This window comes from Sus scrofa, chromosome 3, assembly GCF_054392235.1.
Source record: "Sus scrofa isolate SSC_HxYL_T2T_F1_AM1 chromosome 3, Sscrofa_HxYL_maternal_Yorkshire_Landrace_v2.0, whole genome shotgun sequence".
Classification (NCBI taxonomy): domain Eukaryota; kingdom Metazoa; phylum Chordata; class Mammalia; order Artiodactyla; family Suidae; genus Sus; species Sus scrofa.
In genome coordinates this window covers 97741740-97762245 of record NC_139385.1, presented here as the reverse complement: position 1 = coordinate 97762245, position 20506 = coordinate 97741740, and the positions used below count along the sequence as shown (strand labels likewise).

The window sequence follows — 20506 nt, the reverse complement described above, 5'->3', positions numbered from 1 at the left end:
TTCTTTCTCTTGGTGTGTTGAAATTTCCTTCTATCCTTTAAATAAAAGAAGAGGTGATGAAAGAGGCCTGCCCCAGTAAGGGGATCACTCCTAATCTTTCCATACCTTAATAAAACAGCTAGATTCTGTATCTAGACCCTAAACCCATGAGTATTCCTCTGTATCCTGATATCTCCAATCACCATTATGGTTGTTACTTCTGCCACCATTAGTCATTGTCTTTTTACTACTAGATGAATTTTCCAGTACAGACCATACCCCTGAAGCATTCATTGTCACCAACCGGCTAGGAAAAAGTTTTACAGAATTGTGATGAATAAAATCAACTAACAAATAAACTTTTGCATATGTTTGTGTGTCTTTAGGGTTCTAAATAAATGTAACCCCCATTGGATTGCTATTTAAATTTTTATGTTAGTTGTTCTTTGGATAATGGGATCATTGTTCCTTTTCACAAAACAGTTCCTTTAAAGTTAGCATGAAGGAACAGTAATTGAGCACAAAAGCCTGACCTTGCTAACACTCTTGCATGCTCAGTCAAATTAATTACAACCATTATGGCTTATATTAACTGTGTTTGTCATTTGTAATTAATGTGGATTAAAATTTGAAGGACATTTTTTTGTGTTTTTGTTGTTGATTATGCTAGTGGAAATTTTAGACCATGTTAACATTTTCTCTTGCTCTTTAAATTTTTTTCTGTGTTTTCTGAACAGAATAATTTTGTCTTTGATCCAGTTTTGGAATAGGCTGGCTTTAATGTTTGGTCAGGAACAATGTAAAGCCATCCCTCACCCAATTCCCTCCTTCTCTCTTCGAGAGTTCACACAAAAGTCTGATCAGAAGAGAAGCAATCGATACGTTTGAGTTTTGGCTTATTAGGTAAGATGATAATGTTGATACAAATTTGGGATGTCTTGGAGATACTTAAGGTTTTGTATTAAAATATACTTACTGTGTTTTGGATATGAAGCAGGTGGATCCTGCAGACAGGCATGAGCTGTTGCTAATGAATGGACTATTGTGTTCAAAGTAGGTTTATGTTATCATTGTTAACCATGGTTAAAATCACAAACTTTAGCTTCTCATAGCTTGTTCTCTTTTAAAGAGATAATGTAACAGGTAATACACTATTCCTTGAAATGTTTGTATTCTCCCTAGGAGTTCCCACTGTGGTGTAATGGGTTAAGAGTCTGACTGCAGAGGCTTCAGTTGCTGTGGAGGTGTGGGTTCGATCCCCGGCCCAGTGCAGTGGGTTAAAGGATCATGCATTGGTGTACCTGTGGTGCACCTGCGGCTTGGATTCAGTCCCTGGCCCAGGAACTTCCATATATCATGGGTGGGGCCATAAAACAACAACAAAAAGCCAATCCATATGTTGTTTTTCTTACAGTGTGCATCATTCTTACTTTCATTAAATATGTATGGAATCAATACCATTGCGTGAGAAAAGAGATATTTCTGTAGCAAATGCCTGCACAATTTTTGTTTCTTGAATACAGACTCTCATGGATTCTGAACAAGGCAATGCTAGGGTGAAGAGGGCAAATAAGATTTCTTTCAGGCTCCTGACTAGTTCTCATTAGGCCTCCTTTAATTGGGTTTTGGCCTTAGATACATAGTTTAGTTTAATTGTTCATGGCTGGTTTGTTTTGCTCTCCCCATCAAAGTTTAACTCCTCTCATTCCCTCAATATTTTCTTAAGGAAAATTTTGGTTTTATCTTTCATAAAGTTTGTTTGCCTTTAAGAAGGTATATTTTATTCAAGCCTTGATTTCTCTATACATTCCAATTATTATCCCTTTTGATGAAGAGGTAAATTTGGAAAAGGTACTTAAAGTATTAGGGTTCAGTTTTGACAATAATTTATTACTGGATCTGTTGGGTATAGCATTATACTGTTTTCACATTTATTATTTTACTTAATTTTAGAGAACAGTGGAACCTGGCCATATAGACTTGGCTTAATATAGATTTATGTGCTGTGAGCTACAGAGAATTCAAATGATACAGAAGATTGTCCCCTCTTGAGAAATTTGCAAGGAGACATACAAATACGAGGAGATTATATTTTGAGATACTCATTCCTCTTTTCTAGTATTTTTTGCTATCCTACCATTTTCCCCCCACTCAGGAAGTAACTGGAGTATGGTACTGTCAACCGTCCCTGGGAAAGGTTATAAGAGAGAAAGAAAGTAATAGACACTTAGTTTTTGAATTTGAAATAAATGCAAACTATTGCCTTTGGGATGGATAGGCAATGAGATCCTGCTATATAGCACCAGGAACTATATCTAGTCACTTATGATGGCACATGATGGAGCATAATGTGAGAAAAAGAATGATGTGTGACTGGGTCACTTTGCCATATGGTAGAAAATTGACAGAACACTGTAAACCAGCTATAATGGAAAAAATAAAAATCATTTAAAAAAAGGAAAATAGATGCAGACAATACTTTGAAATAAATTATTTGTGTGCCTTTGGGCAAAAAGTTCTGCATAACACATAAAATAGACTAGGAAGAGTACAGGATGATAAAAGAATCATATTTCCAGTTTGTGAAAAGATATCCTAGGGAGAAAATAAATACAGGTGGGTGGGGGGTAGCAATAGGAACTTCATGGAAGCTTGAGGATCTGTGAATAGAGAGGATTCAGCCATGGGAGCTACTTTCAGTCCCCTATAGAGCCATGCTCAGTTACACGTTGGTGCTTTTACTTCTACCTTTGCTTAGAGTGTTTTCACATCTGTTACTTCTTTTGGCTGATGCTTGTTTTTTCAGGAGGCAGCTCAGGTGTCATATCTGTTGAGATATCTTCCTTGGCTCACTTTAGTCTACTTAGTTTCTATCAGAAGAGGGAGATTAACTCAGCAGGCCTGGGTTGCCCAAACCCTGTACATTCTAAAGGTCTTTAGGAGTGGCCTTTGATGACCTCCTGAGAGGTAACTTCTGAGCCCTTGAAATATCCTTCCTGATAAGAGTGTCTTTGTGCAACCGAGACTTTGTGTCACACCGGATGCAGGTATCCCAGGATTTTTTAAAGTTCACTTTACACCACATTGCTTTCACAAAAGACTGTATTATTAGTATCTGTTTTTGTGAATTGAAAGCGATCCAAACAGGAATTTTGCTTTTATGAAAAAAGGCAAAAAGAGGAAATAATGGTCAGCATTTGTTTGCAGTGAGCAGTTGCAGAGGCAGCAGCACCCTTAGCAGCAGGAGTAGCACTGCCAAGCTCCTTCCCCAGGGAACTACACTTGGCATCTTGGCATCCAGCTGCCACAGCTTTGAACTGGCTTTATCTTGATTTATATTGTACATCTATTACCTTAGATGTGTCCTAAGGTAATTCCTTCTTCATTTTACACTATTTTGGCTTATGAAAGTTTTCATGGGTATGCTCCACCTTTGAATAGCTGGGGAAAACAGTAGTTTATGCTAACAGTGTGATTTGTGGTGAGTGCCTATTTTTTCATTACTGGGCTTTGGGTCATCCTATATCAGTTTGACCTTTAGGTGGAGAGTGGGAGACTGAGTAACTAAGGTCAGTCATGCAGGTGCGTCATGCCAATGTGACTCCCCCCATCCCCAATAAAAACTCTGGAACCAGGGCTCAGGTGGGTTTCCTTGGTTGGCAACCCTTTGTATGTTGTTGTTACACATCATTGCTGGGAGAGTTAAGTGCTGTCCATGAGACTCCTCTGGGAGAGGACATTTGGACGCTTGCATTTAGAATCTCCTGGACTCTGCTCTATGTACCTTTTTCCCTTGTTGATTTTAATCTGTATTTTTCTATAATAAATCATAATGTGAGTATGAAATCTTCTCTGTTCCTGTCCTTCTAGTGAATCAGAGAACCTGAAGGTTGTCTTAATACCCTCTGATAATTTTATGATAAATGTATAACACTTATCATACAGTCTGTTCATTAATGCATTTATCCTTCCATCCATCCATTTGACCAATTAATTACTGAATGCCTACCAGGTACATGACATTGTGTTAAGCCCAGAGGTTTGGGAGTGAATATGATAGGCAAAATCTCTACCTTTAGTGGGTTTACAGTCTGATGGAAAAAGAGACAATTAAATTGATATAATTTGTTAGGGTAGCACCTAGGATGGGCATAGTACAGGATGACATAGGGAACAGAGAGCTCAGAATCCAGCACAAACTGATGGGGAAGGATGTTGGGTAAGCTGCTTGATAGGTAGGAAATGGCCAAGGGATAGAAAAAGTGGTAATGCAAATGTAACATATATGCAGAAACTAGGAAATGAGAGAGGAGTGAAATAAACTCATTGTGTCTGGATTAGAATACTTGAGGGAGAAAGTGGCAAGATATTAGCCTAGAGAAGGGGCCAGAAAATGCAGCATTCTTTTAGCTACATTAAGAAGTGTGCTCTTTATTCTGCTATAAATGGGGAGCCATTGAAGGGTTATAAACAGGGGAATGAACTGATTGGGTTTATTTTTAGAGTGGCTGCTCTGGCTATGATTTGTAAGAATGGATTGGAAAAGCACAAGGAAGTAGGGAAGGATACTCCTTAGGAGGCTATAGCAGAAATCCAGGTATGAAATGATAGAAGTCTAACCTGGGATGTTGGAAGTTCACTGGAGAAAAGTGAACAGATTCACAAGATGCTTCAGAGGTAGAACTGATAAGACTAGGTAATGCATTGGATATTGAGGAGAGGGCATGAGAGTCAAACATGGCACTGTATGCCTGTCTTAGAAAGGTGTGAGCCACTGTGCTTCTCTTAGAGAAGTGAGAAAAAGGCCAGATTTGGGAAAAAAGATGAGTTCAGGTTTTGTCATGTTGATGTTGTTTAATGATTTTTTTCTTCTCTCATCTGTAAGCTGCATTTGTTCAGTCGGTTTTCCCAATACTATTTTTTAATATAATATGTCCCACTATAACTCAATAGTATCATTCCTGAGATACTTCTCACTATGCAAATATGTTGTCAAAACAATCATTTCAGTAGAAAAAGGAAATAAGGGGTTAGAGAGTTTTAGATTGGCAATAACCAAGTTATTTTTGCTGCAGGGATTTCAATAATAAAGGGATTTTGAATAGAAATGTATTTATTAAATACAAAAAATAATATATTAAAATCTACAGCACAAAATTCTTCATTTTCTTTACATTCCACTCACTCCAGATCCTTATTCTCCTCTTTAATATTAGGCCTTGACCTGGTAATTTTTCTTGTATCACACCTCACAAACCCCAGAGGTAAACATAAGATTTATGCCCAGGTAAATAAATATTGGACATGCCAACAGAGAAGCCAGCCTTCCCAGCAAAGTGTCTCTGTGTCCCATGCTTTGTACACATTTTCTCTACTTACTCAGCATTATCTCCCTATCATAATCATATTGTTAAACTATTAATCATGTTATATCCCATAAGTGTTGTAAAAATTAGCACTATTGGAGAAATACTTGCTATCTTTTCCCCCCAATGAAAAGAAATGCCACCTTTGTAATATGCTCAATTCTCAGAAACTGTATTTAAAAAAACTCTCCAGGAGATTCTGATATTTAGTCAGCCTTGTATACAATGACTATGGAGAATGTTAGGGTATGAACTGTAAACCAGAGTTTCTCCTCTGTAGCAAATTACCGTCCTGACAATGAGATGGCATGAACACAACATTTCAGTTTAACCAGCATGTATTGAATGTATTAAACACTGGGCTAGAAGTGGAGCTACAAATATAAGTGAGTCATGGTCTTCGCCTTCAAGTCTAGTAATGGGAGAGGCAGACACATAACCAGACAATTTTAAAATGATGGCAATGTGTTGTAATGAAAGCCCTGTGCACAGCCTGCCGAAGAAGTCCAGGGAAGCTTCCTGGGAGAGATGAATTTCAAACTGAACCAGAATCACAGGTATGAGTTTGTCAGGTACAGAATTGGAGCTGATGATGTCAGGGGCTACTGTTGGCACAACTAATTTTATCCCATGTGAATGATACCTGCTCCCAAGGGTAATGCAACATAGAAGCCATGGAGGAGGGAGAACCAAGGGGAAGATGAATCCTGGCAGAACAAAGGCAGAGAAGTATCAAGTAACAGATTGTGTTGGGGGAACTGGAATCAGTTTGATGTTACTGGATTGCAAAATGAAGGTGGAAAGTGATAGGACACAAAACTAGATAATACATGATCCTATGCTATGGATCTTGGACTATACTCTATGATCTGATCTGGCAGTGGAGAACTCTAGATGGATTTGAACAGAGGCGTTACGTGGAGACTTGAATCTCTAGGAGTTGGCTTGTGTGGTGGTACAGAGGATGGATTTGAGGGAGTAAGATTAGAGGAAAAGGAAAGAGTTAGAGACTAAATGCTAAAGTTTGTGAGAGATAATGAGGACAAGAGGATTGAGTGGGAGTGAATGTGAGAGATACTTGGGGAGAACAAAATTTGGCCCCTGATTCAAACTAAGGGGGGAGGATGAGGAAGGAGTTCTCTAGGGTGACTCCCAGGTTTCTGAAAAGTTTGGAATATGAAAGAAGATGATGTCAGCTTTGGTCACACAGAGCTTAAGGTGGTCGTCAACCACCCACATGGATTTGTCCTGAAACACAAGGTCGAAGATGGTAAATGGCACAGAGGAAGTAGAAATAAAACTTGGAGGAGCATAGATAATTTCTTGTTTGCCAAAAGTAGTGTTTGACCTAAGCCATGAAGGATTGGAGATGAGATGGAAGAGAAATGTCTAAGCAGGAGTCCCCATTGTGGCTCAGTGGGTGAAGAACCCGACTAGTATCCGTGAGGATGTGGGTTCCATCTTTCGCCTGGCTCAGTGGGTTAATGATCTGATCTGGCATTGCCACAAGCTGCAGTGTAGGTCGCAGAAACGACTCTGATCTGGCATTGCTGTGGCTGTGGTGTAAGATGGCAGCTGCAGTTCTAATTTGACCCCTAGCCCAGAAACGTCCCTATGCCACAGGTGCTCATGGACACCCTTGCAATATTGTTTGAGAACAGCTGAGACCTCCTATTTGTGATTACATTGAAGAATTTGCTACAGCCTGAGGAGGGGAATGTGGCCAGGTCATAAGAGACCTTGGAGTTTTATGTGTAAGGTGTTGGGCATTGCACTGGCAGTGATGTGAACAGAACTATGCTTTGAGAAAAATAATCTCAGGTATTATATGAGACAAAATGGAGGTAGAAAGATGGAAAGCAGAAGAGTTAGAATACCGTACCAGGATGCCAGAAACTGGAATAGAGAGGAGGGGACCAGAGATGGAAGAGATTGCATTTGAGAGTGAGGGTCAGGTCAAAGGTTACAGGTGGTTGGATCACAAGAGATTGAAAGGATGGCACAGGTCTCTATAGAAATAAAGGAATCTAGTAGAGAAACAGATTTATAGTGATAATGGGTGGTAAACATACCAGGGGTACCTTCAAATAGAAGACTATGTCCTCACTTGTCTTTTTCTTTATTACAAGCAAATAGATTTAAAAAAATTATAAAAAGGGAAGTAGTGTACCATACTGGTTAAGAGTGTGGTTAAGACTTCTTGGGTTTAATTCTCTGCCTTTAACAAGCTGTGCGTACTTGGGCAAGTGTTCTAACACTACAAATCTGAATTTCCTACTCTGTAACATGGAAGCAGTAAGGGTGCTTATCACATAAGATTTTTATGAATAGTGTATAGTGTTCATTAAATGCTAAGTGATATTATTAAAATTCTAAAAGGAGGGAAATACTGCAAGATATAACTTAGTTATTATATTAAAAATATAATTTATTCAAAATTTTCATCAGCTCTAGGTGGATTGAAGGCTTGGTGAGAAGATGTTGATGTCATGTTATAATATTCCAACTGGTGGTTACTAGCAACCAGGCAAGTGCTAGAGATTTCCTCTTGGATTTATTTAATATTTTAAAGATGTTCTGAGCTCAATCCCTTAGGCCTGATTCTTAACATATAGATATGTTCTATGAATCCAGAGAGACCCATGCAGTGGGTCAAGATACTTTACAGAACACAAATGATAGCTTTTATTTATTTATTTATTTGGTCTTTTTGCCATTTCTTGGGCCGCTCCCACGGCATTTGGAGGTTCCCAGGCTAGGGGTCCAATTGGAGCTGTAGCTGCCGGCCTACATCAGAGCCACAGCAATGTGGGATCTGAGCCGCGTCTGTGACCTACACCACAGCTCATGGCAAGGCCAGATCCTCGACCCACTGAGCAAGGTCAGGGATCGAACCTGCAGCGTCATGATTGCTAGTCGGATTCGTTAACCACTGAGCTACGACGGGAACTCCACAAATGATAGCTTTGAAAAGTGTCAAATAGATGGAAGCAATCCTGGTGACTTAAAAGATGTAGGCATTTTCAAGTGAGCCCAGCAGACTACTTATAACTTGAGATAATTTCAGGAGTTACTAGAATCTTAGTTTTGTATATAAACTGCTGTCCAAGTGCTTTGTAATCTAGAAAAATATTCTTTCTGTCATCATTATAATAACTGCTTCAGGCAATAATCATCAGTGGAGCTAACACTAGTGGGTACAAATTTGAGGAGGAACAGATTTGATTTACATCAATGTATCTGATCTGAAATTTAGTTATTTTCATAGCAGTGCTTTCCAAAATCTATTTTCTCCAGTAATCTTTTTCTTTATATTTGTTTTCAATACATAAAACACCAACTTCAAAATGTTGGAAAAAATAATAGAAGTTTCATTTATTGTTGTTTAGAGTGGGAAATGCTTCTGCTTGAACAATGGAGAATTCACTTCCCACCAGAGGGCGCTCAGGTGTTACTCAAGTCATCTCTAGATTTCCAGACCTTTGTAACTCAAAATGCAGAATGGAATTTTTCTTTTTTATATTTGTAGGTGAATTTAGTTCAAGATTTTGAGATAAATATAACCCCAATATTTTAAAGCTTGACCATATCTTGCTTTTCTTGTCAGATTAAGCTGATTACCCAAATGACATAGTAATCCAGACCCCCTTAAACCACCGACAACAAAAAGAATAAAAAGGGGAAAAATACAAATTTCTACCATCTAAAACTTCATTTTTTTTATTTTTCTGCAGACACTTCCAGCTCTGGTTTACTGCAGGTTTGAGAATGATGGTTCCTCCTCTATCTCAGTTACCCACTCTGGAACCCAGCTATGAAAGTGGGCTAGGGCCAGGATGAGAAGAACTCTCAGTTTCGGGGCTTCCAGTGGAAGACACTCTTGTGAGTCCTGCTTCCGAGGACTGTCACACTTTCTATTAGGCTGTGCCAATGGTTCTCAAAGTCCCTCTAACCGGAAGCATCAGCATCTCCTGAGAATTTGTTAGAATACAAATTTTTAGCCCCACCCCAGATCTACTGAAACAGAACTTTTGGGGGTAGGGCCCCATAGTCTGTGTTTGAACAAGTTTTCTAAGTGATTCTAATGTATACTACAGTTTGAGGACCACTAGGCTAGACATTTTATTTTCACAAGGCAAGCTGCATTTGGGCAATCAGAGCTCATGTATTAATGTATAGTAGCTGTTCTGAGAATCAGAAGCAGACTTCCTTTCAGGCTAGGTCTCAGACTCTTAGGGAAACGGCAGCATTGAAGTGGTTTTCTACCTGCTCCTAAGCTTCTAAAGGAGCTTGTTTTCACTGATTTAAGCAGGGGCACCAGCACATGGAAGGAAATTTTGGAAATAGATCTCTCATGCATAGAGGGGACCAAGAGAGTTAGTTAAGAGTTTAGAAATGAGGAGTTCCCATCGTGGCGCAGTGGTTAACGAATCCGACTAGGAACCATGAGGTTGCGGGTTCGGTCCCTGGCCTTGCTCAGTGGGTTGGCGATCCGGCGTTGCCGTGAGCTGTGGTGTAGATCGCAGACGCGGCTCGGATCCCACGTTGCTGCGGCTCTGGTGTAGGCCGGCGGCTACAGCTCCGATTTGACCCCTAGCCTGGGAACCTCCATATGCCGCGGGAGCGGCCAAAGAAATAGCAAAAAGACAAAAAAAAAAAAAAAAAAAAAAGAAATGATACATAGCTTGGTGGTTAGGCTTACAGATTCCAAATCCACAGTGCCTGCTTCAGATAACAGCTCTGTGTGATATTGGGCAAGTTATTTTTACCTCTCTGTGACTTAATTTCCTTATCTGCAAACTGGGGATAATAATAGTACTTACAGGATTGTTATGAGGATTAAATTATACAAGATTTCTAATTTACTTAGAACAATCCCTGGCACAGTGTAAGGGTTTAAAAATACTGTGCTTTGCACAGGTCACCTACCATCCTGCCAGCATAATCCCTTCATCTTTGGCTGGCAACAAGACAACATAGTCATACATTTCCCCAATTCTTATTGGAAAATCTTAATGTAAACAATCTCTGTCACATTTACAAACTTTTTTTTTTTTTTTTGCTTTTTAGGGCTGCACTTGCAGTACATGGAAATTCCCAGGCTAGGGTCAAATTGGAGCTACAGCTGCCGACCTTTGCCACAGCCACAGAAATGCAGGAATTGAACCTGCATCCTCACGGGTCCTAGTAGGGTTCGTTAACTGCTGAGCAATGGAGGAAACTCCCCAGACCCATTCTTTTAATCCCAGCTCTCCCACCTAATATATGCCTGACTCTAAGCAAATTACTTGACCTCTCTTTAAATCTTGTATTCTTTTTAATTAATAAAATGAGGATTATAATATCCATCCTGTAGGGTTAGTGTAGAGCAAGAAACACAGAGGGTAAATTGTGGAAATAAACACGCTATCCGTATACGACTCTTCCAGGAAATGCTATAAAGAGTGTAGAATAGTGCTTGGCATATAAGAGGGCTCAATACGCATTAGTTCCTTTTTGTTCACGGCTTTATACATTTAAGTATTCAGGGATATTTTAAATCACCAAAGCTAATTATGTTCTCGTACCACTAACTTCCAGCTTCCCGCTCCAGCTTCTGGATTTCTGGGCCTGAAGTGACTGGGAGAGTTCTATTTCTCCTCCTCCTCACACAGGAGCCTTTTGGGCCAGATTTTCTAGTCCGCTCTTTCCCACTTTTTTTTAGGCTGACTTTCCTCGCAGATCAAAAAGTGTTCGTTTTTCATTGTAGAAAATTTGGAACATTCAATAAAGCATAAATGAGAAAATGAACATCACCATCTATTTGCTGAAAGAAAACATCATTAATGTTTTGGTGTATTTCTTGCTAGACTTCTCTACTTTGCTTACATGAAATTGCTATCGTAAAATATGTTCGATTTTTCTTCTTGCCTTAGGACTTCTTTAAATGTGGTTCTCTTGGCCTGGCATGTCCTTCCATGACCTGGGATGTTCCTCACTTCCCCACCCCTCCTCCCATCCCAGCCATCCTGGTGTTTCAGATGAGTCTATGTCTCTCTGTTAGACACTTTCAAAGTGTGTTACAGTCATTTTGGACAGTGTTACTTTTGATTTATAATGATGTATTTACTTGCGTGATTTGGTGAATAATATCTGTCTCCCCATTAACTTAACTGTAAGCTCCAGGGGAGTAGAAACCATGTCTGGTTTACTTGCGGCTGTACCCCAGAGGCCAGCGCAATGCCAGGCGTATAGTATAGTTCTCAACAAAGTGTTTTCAATGAATGAATAAATGAAGTGTGTTGTAAGCATTTTTCCATACTGAACATGATTTTGAGTGACTGATTTTAACTGATGTAATTTTAACTGGTTGATGGCAGGGTGGTAGATGACATGTTCTCAGGATTTCAGAGAACTCCGTGGATTTTTGCAGCAGCCTGTTAGGGTGGGAGGATCCTGGGCTGGGAATCAAGAGACCTGTGTTTTCCTTTCTGCCCTGCCAGTTGCTGTGATCTTGAGCAAGTTACTGACCTTCACTGAGCCTCATTTTCCTTATCTCCTATGCTTCTCCCCCAGGGAATCTCTCACATCACATTAAACAATGTATAAGAAGACATTTCTCAAATTGTAAAGGACCGTGTTAATCTGTGACTGACTTTTCACAAGGTATTTTGCTTGCTTGATGAGTAGAGGTACTTGCAAATTCCTACCAAGTCTCCAACTTTTAGACTTGAAATTGATTCTGTTCCCAGGAGAATCTCCTGTTTTGAAACTCAAAGATTAGAATAATTGTGAGCCTGACTGTCTTAAGTAGCCAAAATACATTAGCTACTATTTTATTCTTTTAGAGCAGATATAGTAGAGTTTGTTTCACTTTTGTACTTAAAGATGGCAATAAATAATTTTGGTGTCTTGTGAAAACAGAAACAGATTTTATTGCTTTCAAGTTTCAACTGACTAATGTAGTCAAGATATTTTTTGCTAGACTGGCCAATAATTTTAAATTTAATAGATTATTTTATTAATTTATTTGGTTGCACCCAGAGTATGTGGAAGTTCCTAGGCCAGGGATTAAACCCACACCACAGCAGTGACCCAGGTCCCAGCAGTGACAATGCCAGATCCTTAATCCACTGCATCACAAGGGAACTACTAAATAGATTTTTTTTAAAGCCCTTAGTTTTTGAATATGCTTTTTTTTTTTTTTTTTTTTTTTTAGGGCCAGACCGGAGATATATGGAAGTTCCCAGGTTAGGGGTCAAATCAGAGCTACAGCTGCTGGCCTACACTACAGCCATAGCAGTGAGGGATATGAGCCATGTCTGTGACCTACACCATACCTCATGGCAACGCCAGATCCCTGTCCCACCAAGGGAGGTCAGGAATCGAACCTGCATCCTCATGGATACTGGTTGGATTTGTTTTCGCTGAGCCATGTTGGGAACTCTGAATATACTTTTTATATCATTCAACAGGCAAGGAATATTGTAAGATTTGGAATTTCCAAAATGGAATTAGTATCTCTGTGATATAATTAGTGTTCATATTTGAAGGCAGGAGGGAAGAAAAAATTCTCACCAGTGTCTTGGATGTAAGGCATTGGAATAAGTAACCCCTATGACTCATTTTTATTGGCTGATTCTCTGGCAGTTTTGCATTGCATCTTAAGTCATTTCCTTTCTGTATTATGTGGAGGTATTTGAGAAGGTATAACATTTTGGAGAACAGATGAGAATTGAAAGTATGATAGAAGGGAGGAATAGTCTTTAACACTGAAAACTGAATTTATGGATAGAATGAGACAGTGTTTGCTGATCTTATTTATTAATGTCTCCTATACCCTTTTTTGAAAACTGAACATTTTTGTCTTCTTTCTTCATAATACCAAGTGGTTAATGCATGGCATTTTACAAGAGGGAATACTTTATGAGGCTGATAATGCTGCCAGCTATGTCTTCTTAATAATGTCATTGTTTCAAAGCTATAGGAGCTACCCAGAATGTTGTTAAGGGATGAGAAAGGAAGATTCAGCAGACAGGATATACTAGTAAATGGGAAAAAAAGACATTTTATACCCGTACTCTACTGAGTTCAGGCTGTTGAGAATGGATATTACGTATGCTTCAAAAATATATGTAATACCCATAGCTTACCTGGACAGCTCTGCATCCTTTTCAAATATGCAGAAAGCATTATGGGATAATGTTGTCAGGAACCAAAGAGCATATTTAAAATCCATCATTATTGCATGTCCAGGGCATAAAATTAAGAAAACATGGGTCAATGAAAAGGGCAACCCCCTTATTTCTCTTGATTTTTCTTTTTTGCCACAGTAGATATCTTGGCATCTGACCTGCCAGAATGAAGATTGGAATGTGTGATTCCAAGCCAGGTAGGTCACTTTTGCATTAAGAAATTCCAACTGATAAAGCTAATCAAACAGTTAATAGTTAATTAATGCCTTCCATGATACATACCATGGGGATTAGAAGTACATAAAAATGGTCCCTACTTTCAAGGAAGTTACAATAAATGTATACTCGTCAAAGATAAAACAGTGTACAACAAGTAGCAAATGGTTAGAAGTGACTGGTAAAGTGCCATACGAATTTAGATTACCTAGATACCCTTTTGCAGTGGTCATCAGATCAGAAAAGTTGAAGAATGAGTAAGGATAAAATGAGCAGAGACTAAAGGGTGTTCTTTGAGCAAATAGGCAGAGATCTGGGTAGTTTGGAAGCCACCTTTGGAGGCATTGATTCCTTTCCAAACAAATTGTGCATCAGCCTACTTTTCTATGCAAGTACTGGAAAACTGAACTGAAACCAGTCTAAAAAATCAAAGACATTTATTTATTGGCTTATGTAGCTGAAGGTAACTAGAGGTAAAGTGGGCTTCAAGGGGGCATTGATTAGAGCTGTAGCCCTAGTTCTCTGTGATCCTCATAGCCTTTTCTTTACCTGCAGCCTAGTGCTCTTCTTAGTTGCAAGAATGATTCCCCCAGTGTATGAGTTATCTATTGCTGCATAACAAATTACCCCCCAAACTTTAGCAAATTAGGAAATAAGCATTTATTGTCTCAGTTTCTGTATGACAGAAGTCTAGGCAAGGCTTAGCTGAGTAACTCTGTTTCAGAGTCTCTCACAATGTGGCAATCAAGATATCAGCTGGGCTGTTGTCATCTGTGACTCCACTGGGGCTGGAGGATTTGCTTTCAAGTACATTCATGTGACTGTTGCCTGGAGGCTTTGGTTCCTTGTCATATGGGCTTTTGTTTAGGTTTCTTTTAACACGGCAGTTGGCTTCTTCCAGAGACAGTAATATGAGAGAGAGAGTGAGAAAGAGAGAGAACTCTGTGTGTTACTATGTAATCTCAGAAGTGACATACCATCATTTTCACCCTATTGGTCATACAGACCAACCCTGGCACACTGTGAGAGAGGGGTTATATTAAGATGTGACTGTCAGGAGGCTATCGTTGCATACCATCATCACTTCCACCCTATTGGTCATACAGACCAACCCTGGTACATTGTGAGAGAGGCTATCAGGAGACTAGAATCATTGGGGGCCATCTTAAAGTCTGGCCTACCATGTCTGGCCTATGTGATTCCTTGTTCATATCCAAAAAAGAGGGTAGTTTCTTTTAGCCTTTGAACAAAAATTGTTGGATTTGCTCTGTTTGTGCCATCCTTAACTCAGTCACAGTAGCTGTTATTCTAATGACTTAGGTCTGGGTTACTGAGCCAATGTTGGTTTCAAGGGGGGTAGGATGACGATGATTGGTTTAGACAAACTAATGTCCACCTAGAGCTGGAGATGTGGTTTATGGCCACTCAGACAGCATGGTTTTTCTACAAGAGGAGTGGATAATAAGTTGAGGAGGTATCCCAAAGTCCTCTGCAATCTATTTCTGGCTCAGCATCCATACATATCCTTTTTCCTACCCATACATTGTTATGTGCATTTACAAACTTTTAGGGAAGATAATCCAAGTCTAATTCAGGCTCTAAGTCCAGGATCTCTGGGTGTTGTCCCTTCCTCTCCATCAGGTGTAGAACCAACTCTTCACAGCCAAATGATCTAAGAGGTCCGCTTCCACCACAATCAATATGGAATCAGGGAAAATTACAGGATAATTTCAATAAAACTCCTATTGGAGGAATTCCCAGCATGGCTCAGTGGAAACAAATCTGACTAGTAACCGTGAGGATGCAAGTTTGATCCCTGGCCTTGCCTAGTGGATTAAGGATCTAGCGTTGCTGTGAGCTGAGGTATAGCTTAGATCTGGCATTGCTGTGGCTGTGGTGTAGGCCAGTGGCTACATCTTTGGTTTGACCCCTAGTCTGGGAACCTTTGTATGATGCAGGTATGGCCCTAAAAAGACAAACAAAACAACACAAAACTGTTATTGGAGAGAGTGGTTAGAATACAATACATGGTTTTCCCTGGTCCACAGCACACATCACACTCCACTGGATAGGAATTTTAAGTTCTCCTTGCCCTGGTTGGAAGAGAGTCTGGGCAGAGAGGGTAGGAAGTGAGGTCCCTGGCACTGATTGCTGCCAGATTATTGAGGGCCTTTTAGAACTTTAGCCTGTAGGCAATGGAGAAAGAAAGAGGATCACTGAGGGGTTTTGAGTAAGGTAGTGACATGATCAAAATTGCCTTGGTAAAATCAGTTTGGAGGCACTATACAGTATAAATTCACAAATGCCCTTAAAATAATGCCCGGGGGACAAGTTTCCTCACATAAACTGAAAGTGATACTTGAAAAAAGAAATACTAACAGATTCCACAGTAAAAGTCCATGTATAACCCAGGTTTGTCTCTTTCCAAATAGAAATTAAAAGTTGTTTCTAGGCACCTACATGAAACAAACAGGGTGGTTCATGTTGTGTCACTTCCCTGGCATTAACTCCAAACTAGAATGAATGTGCTTTTAAGACTTCTTTGAAAAGATTTGTAATAGAGGTTGACTTGGTAGGTAGAGAATGACTGGGATTAAGTTTAACTTGAAAAAGTAAAAAAGAATTAGGAGAGAAAGCATTTTTAGATAACAATAACCCTTCACTTACCTGTGCATGGTGAAGGAAATAGCAAAAATTACTGTTTAAATTATTTTAAAATAATAAAAAAAATAAAAACGGGAGTTTTCATTGTGGCTCAGCAGGTTAATAACTTAAGTAGTGTCCATGAGGATGTGGGTTTGATCCCTGACCTCACTCAGTGGGTTAAGGATCTGGTGTTGCCGTGAGCTGTGATGTAGGTTGCATACATGGTTTGGATCTGGTATTGCTGTGGCTGTGGTGTAGGCTGGCAGCTGCAACTCCGATTTGACCTAGCCTGGGAATTTCCATATGCTGTGTGTGTGACCCTGTAAATCCTATACAAATTAGCTGGTTAAAAGTTTGTGTAGGTTGTGGAACATTTGTAATTTAAATAAGAACCAAATTGAGGAGGAATCTGTGAATCTGCACCACCACCTGCAATTGTAAGGGGTCTTTACTAGTCCAGGATATGAAGGAACATCCTCTTAATAGACAGAAAGCCTATGGGATTTCTCCTCAGATGGCCTGGAAGGAATCCAAGATGGAAAGTGGAGGAGAAATCGATTATTCCTATTTGAAATTTCAGATAATATGATTGAATTTGTGCTCGAATTATTCTAGAGAAACATGATGGAAGTAAATATCCCCCAAAATGACTATAGACTTGAGTGAGTATGGGTGAGTGAAATGTATAAAAGAAAACATTTTTTGAGGTAGGAATAGATTCATCACTGAGTTTCCTGCCAAATTCAGAATTAGATAGTGGAAAAATTCTATTTATTTTGAATTTGTGAATCTGCCAGCAAACTGTTGGGAAAAATAAAGACAAGCCAGATGAGGACTTGGGTTATGGAATGAACCATAGATGACACATGACCGAACTTTTAAAGAAAATATAGTTTTTCCTACTTGTATTTCCCAGTTTTAGTTCAGCGTCTTTAATAACTGATTTGCAGCATGCTTTTCTATTACACTGAACTATAGTAGCAAAATGGAAAACAGCATATTGCAATGGTGAAATCAATCATAAGGGTCAGGAAATTGAAAATAGCAAGTTTCCATAGTAACACTAATTTAGCCAAATCACACATGTTGTTTCTGAGCCATTCGTTTACTCTTATGATGTTAAAAGAACATAATATTTACTCTGTAATGTGGTTAAGCTAATATTAAAATGCAAAGTAATTTCGTATTTTCTGCATGTACATTTTAAATCATTTTATTATAGTAGGCTTGACATTTGATTGTTTGCACTGTTTTAGAAAGTGAAAAAAATGTTGTAAAAGTTTTTTTTTAAGTTTCTGAAGATAATTAAACACGAAATCATGAACACTTCACAACTTAGAAGAATGATAAGATAAACTGGATTTTGAAAATTTGTAACAGAATATTTTGCTGAATTTCAGAGAATTTATTTGGTCTTTCAACTGGGTAGCTTTGGTGTGATCCAGTTTTGGTTTTCACAGTTATCACATTCAACATGGTGTATTCTTGATATCTATTAGGAAATTGTCCTAAGTCCTTTTTGAATTCCAAAATTCATGACTATTGTTATATCTTGGTTTGTTGGCTGACTTTTTGAGCCCACTATTCTACAAAGACAATTTACTACAAAAATAATCTAGAAAGGGCTAATTTGCCTTCTAAGTGGGCCCCCTTCCAGTGCACACACCAAAGTTCATTCATGACTAGTCTTCGCATACTGATCTGCATTGTATATGGTTCAAATTTGCTTCTTAGTAGAAGGACAAAATGCTACGTGTTATATCTTCAAGCCCATCATGATTATCACATTGATTTTCAGCTATTAAATAACCTTGCATTTCTGGGATAAATCCTACTTGACTAGAGCATAATTCTTTTTATATGTTGCTGGATTTTGTTGGCTAGTATTTTGCTGAGGACATTTGCATCTATATTTACAAGTGATGTTGGTCTATAGTTTTATCTTCTGGTGACATTTATGAATATTAAAGTGTACCCAAATTCCCATTAAGTTCGCTCAGACTGATGAAAGCAAGTTAATTCTATGAAAAATGACCATCCTGCTTTTCGATAGATACTGTGAATATGGATATGACTTTGATCTTTGCCTGGATTATTCACTTCTTGCCTGTATGAGTCTAAATAAGATGAGAAATTCAATTCAAGAAATATCTGTTGAATGCTTATTACACTAAGTATCATGCTAGTTACTGGGGGTAAATCGATGAATAATGAATGGTAGTACCAGTAATAGTAGTAGTATAGTGGTGATAAGTTGCAAAGTGGGTAGGGTACCTGGATTTGACTTCTCTCTCTGCCACCTCCTAACTGATAAACTGCAGGCAGTTACTTAACCTGTTTCCTCATCTGTGAAGTGGTGCTACAAATAGCATATAATTCATAGAAATGTTGCAAGGATTCAATTAAGTAATGGATGTAAACAGTGCCTGACACTTGGTAATCACTAGATACTGTTAGCTATTATTACTATTATTATTATTTATTTTTCATGTGCCAATTACTGTGCTTCTACCAAGAGACATCCCTTGACTTGACAGTAGTGTTTATACCCTTCAGGGTAAATAACACTGTGGAAAACCAACCTGCTTCTCCAAGGGGAGAAATTATTTAACATTTCCTTTCTGTCTTCCTATCCACTGACTCTTATACAGGTAATGTTTTAAAACCCTGTATCAAGAGATTGGGCTAATGTTTCCCCTAAAAATAAAATATTATGAGCAATATATACTTAGAATTGGAATTCTCTGTGAAAGATGGGTGAATACCTAAAAACCAGACAACTTTCTGAAAGAAAAGAAAAAGTCTTTATTTTAAAGGAAGAAAAAAATACTAAGTATGACACAAGGCTGATACCCACCCAGTGGCCAGATATGTTTTCCTGAGGGATTTCGTTGTGTTTATTCCTCTAGCATTTTTTCATTCCTGTCTTTTGGGGTGGCCCTTCTGTGAAGAGTTTCCTCATCCCAGCTGTTATGATGTTTAATCTAGAGTTGCCAACTTCTGATCTGGCGGTTCCAAGACACAGGGTGAGGAAAACAAAGCTTTCCAGTATTTCTGAATCCTATCCTCCACCCGCATTGGAATTAGTGCTTTCATCTCTGGTCAGTTCTGAATTGTTTTCAACCCTAGCTTCATCCTTCCTCTCCCCCAGAATAGCAGAACAATTACTAATGGTAAAGATCCATGTTCATGTCCAGAGTTCCAATTACTTATGCCCTACACAAACCTCAATTTATTCTTTTTCCCTTTTCTATTCCTCTTCTCCCCCTCTACCCAAGTAAATCATGGTGTTTTTCTTTGAGGGAAATATTTACTTAAAAGACCTTTTTCTCTACAGATAAAAACTCTATTTTGGTTTTTAAACTAACTAGGAAAAACAGGGTAATCTTTAAAAAGAATAATCATCTGGTTTTGATCCAGTGTTAGTCCATGGGATGGCTTGACACTTCCAGTAAGGGAAGTCATGGCGTTTCATCCTAGAAACACACAAGGATGGTTACTTGCTGCTCCCTCCTGACCTTAGTCTGAATTGTTTAATGTTAAGGTGAATTGATCCTGACTGCTTTTATATTTTATGCCGAGGCAGATAAGGAGTTTAAGGCAAGCAGAATTAATACTTGAAGGCAGAAAGCAGAATACAGATATAGATGAAGAAATGGCCCCTTTTGTCAAATGTGGAAAGGCCTACATCTTATAGTGCTAAAACATGTTGCTTTCTTCTGGTGTGTTCAACATGCTGTTCCTGTGAGTGAATCTACCTCTGGAAATGGAAAGGACTGAGTTCAAATGGTGAAGTAGGAAAATGTGGTTCTTTGGTTCTTCTACCAACCCCAAGTGTCTAGTGCAATGAGACTATTTCCTCATGATTTTGTTTAGGATCCCACCCTCAGAGCTCCTACAAATTTAGGTAGTACCCCAGGCTCTGGATCTTTTTTTCGCTCTAACCATCCACATAGGGATAGATTTCACTGACCTGAGAGAAGTTAGTGTCCCTTTCTGTTCCCAGTCACGTATAACTAGCTAGTTGATTGGGAAAATATTAGCATTAATATAACATTTTGATCTTTAACAATAGGAATCTTTCAGAATTAATTCCTTATCCCCAGAGAACTCTTCTAATATAAC

At 38.8% G+C, this 20506-nt stretch overlaps 1 protein-coding gene across 41 annotated transcripts in view; it reads left to right on the top strand.

The window, feature by feature from the left end:
- The window catches only part of CCDC85A (coiled-coil domain containing 85A), a 691220-nt gene that overhangs the window by 65589 nt on the left and 605125 nt on the right, over positions 1-20506 (top strand). For 6 of the 41 annotated variants that reach the window (XM_085019255.1, XM_085019252.1, XM_085019229.1 and 3 more), the window contains one exon: positions 717-882. The exons of 30 other annotated variants lie outside the window; for them this stretch is intronic. The gene's annotated coding sequence lies outside the window, so the exon portion shown is untranslated. Of the gene's footprint in view, positions 1-716; positions 883-7793; positions 7873-9079; positions 9228-11900; positions 11991-13657; positions 13717-20506 lie in introns of all 41 variants that reach the window. 5 more of the 41 variants (XM_085019240.1, XM_085019253.1, XM_085019243.1 and 2 more) reach the window with 5 other exon arrangements.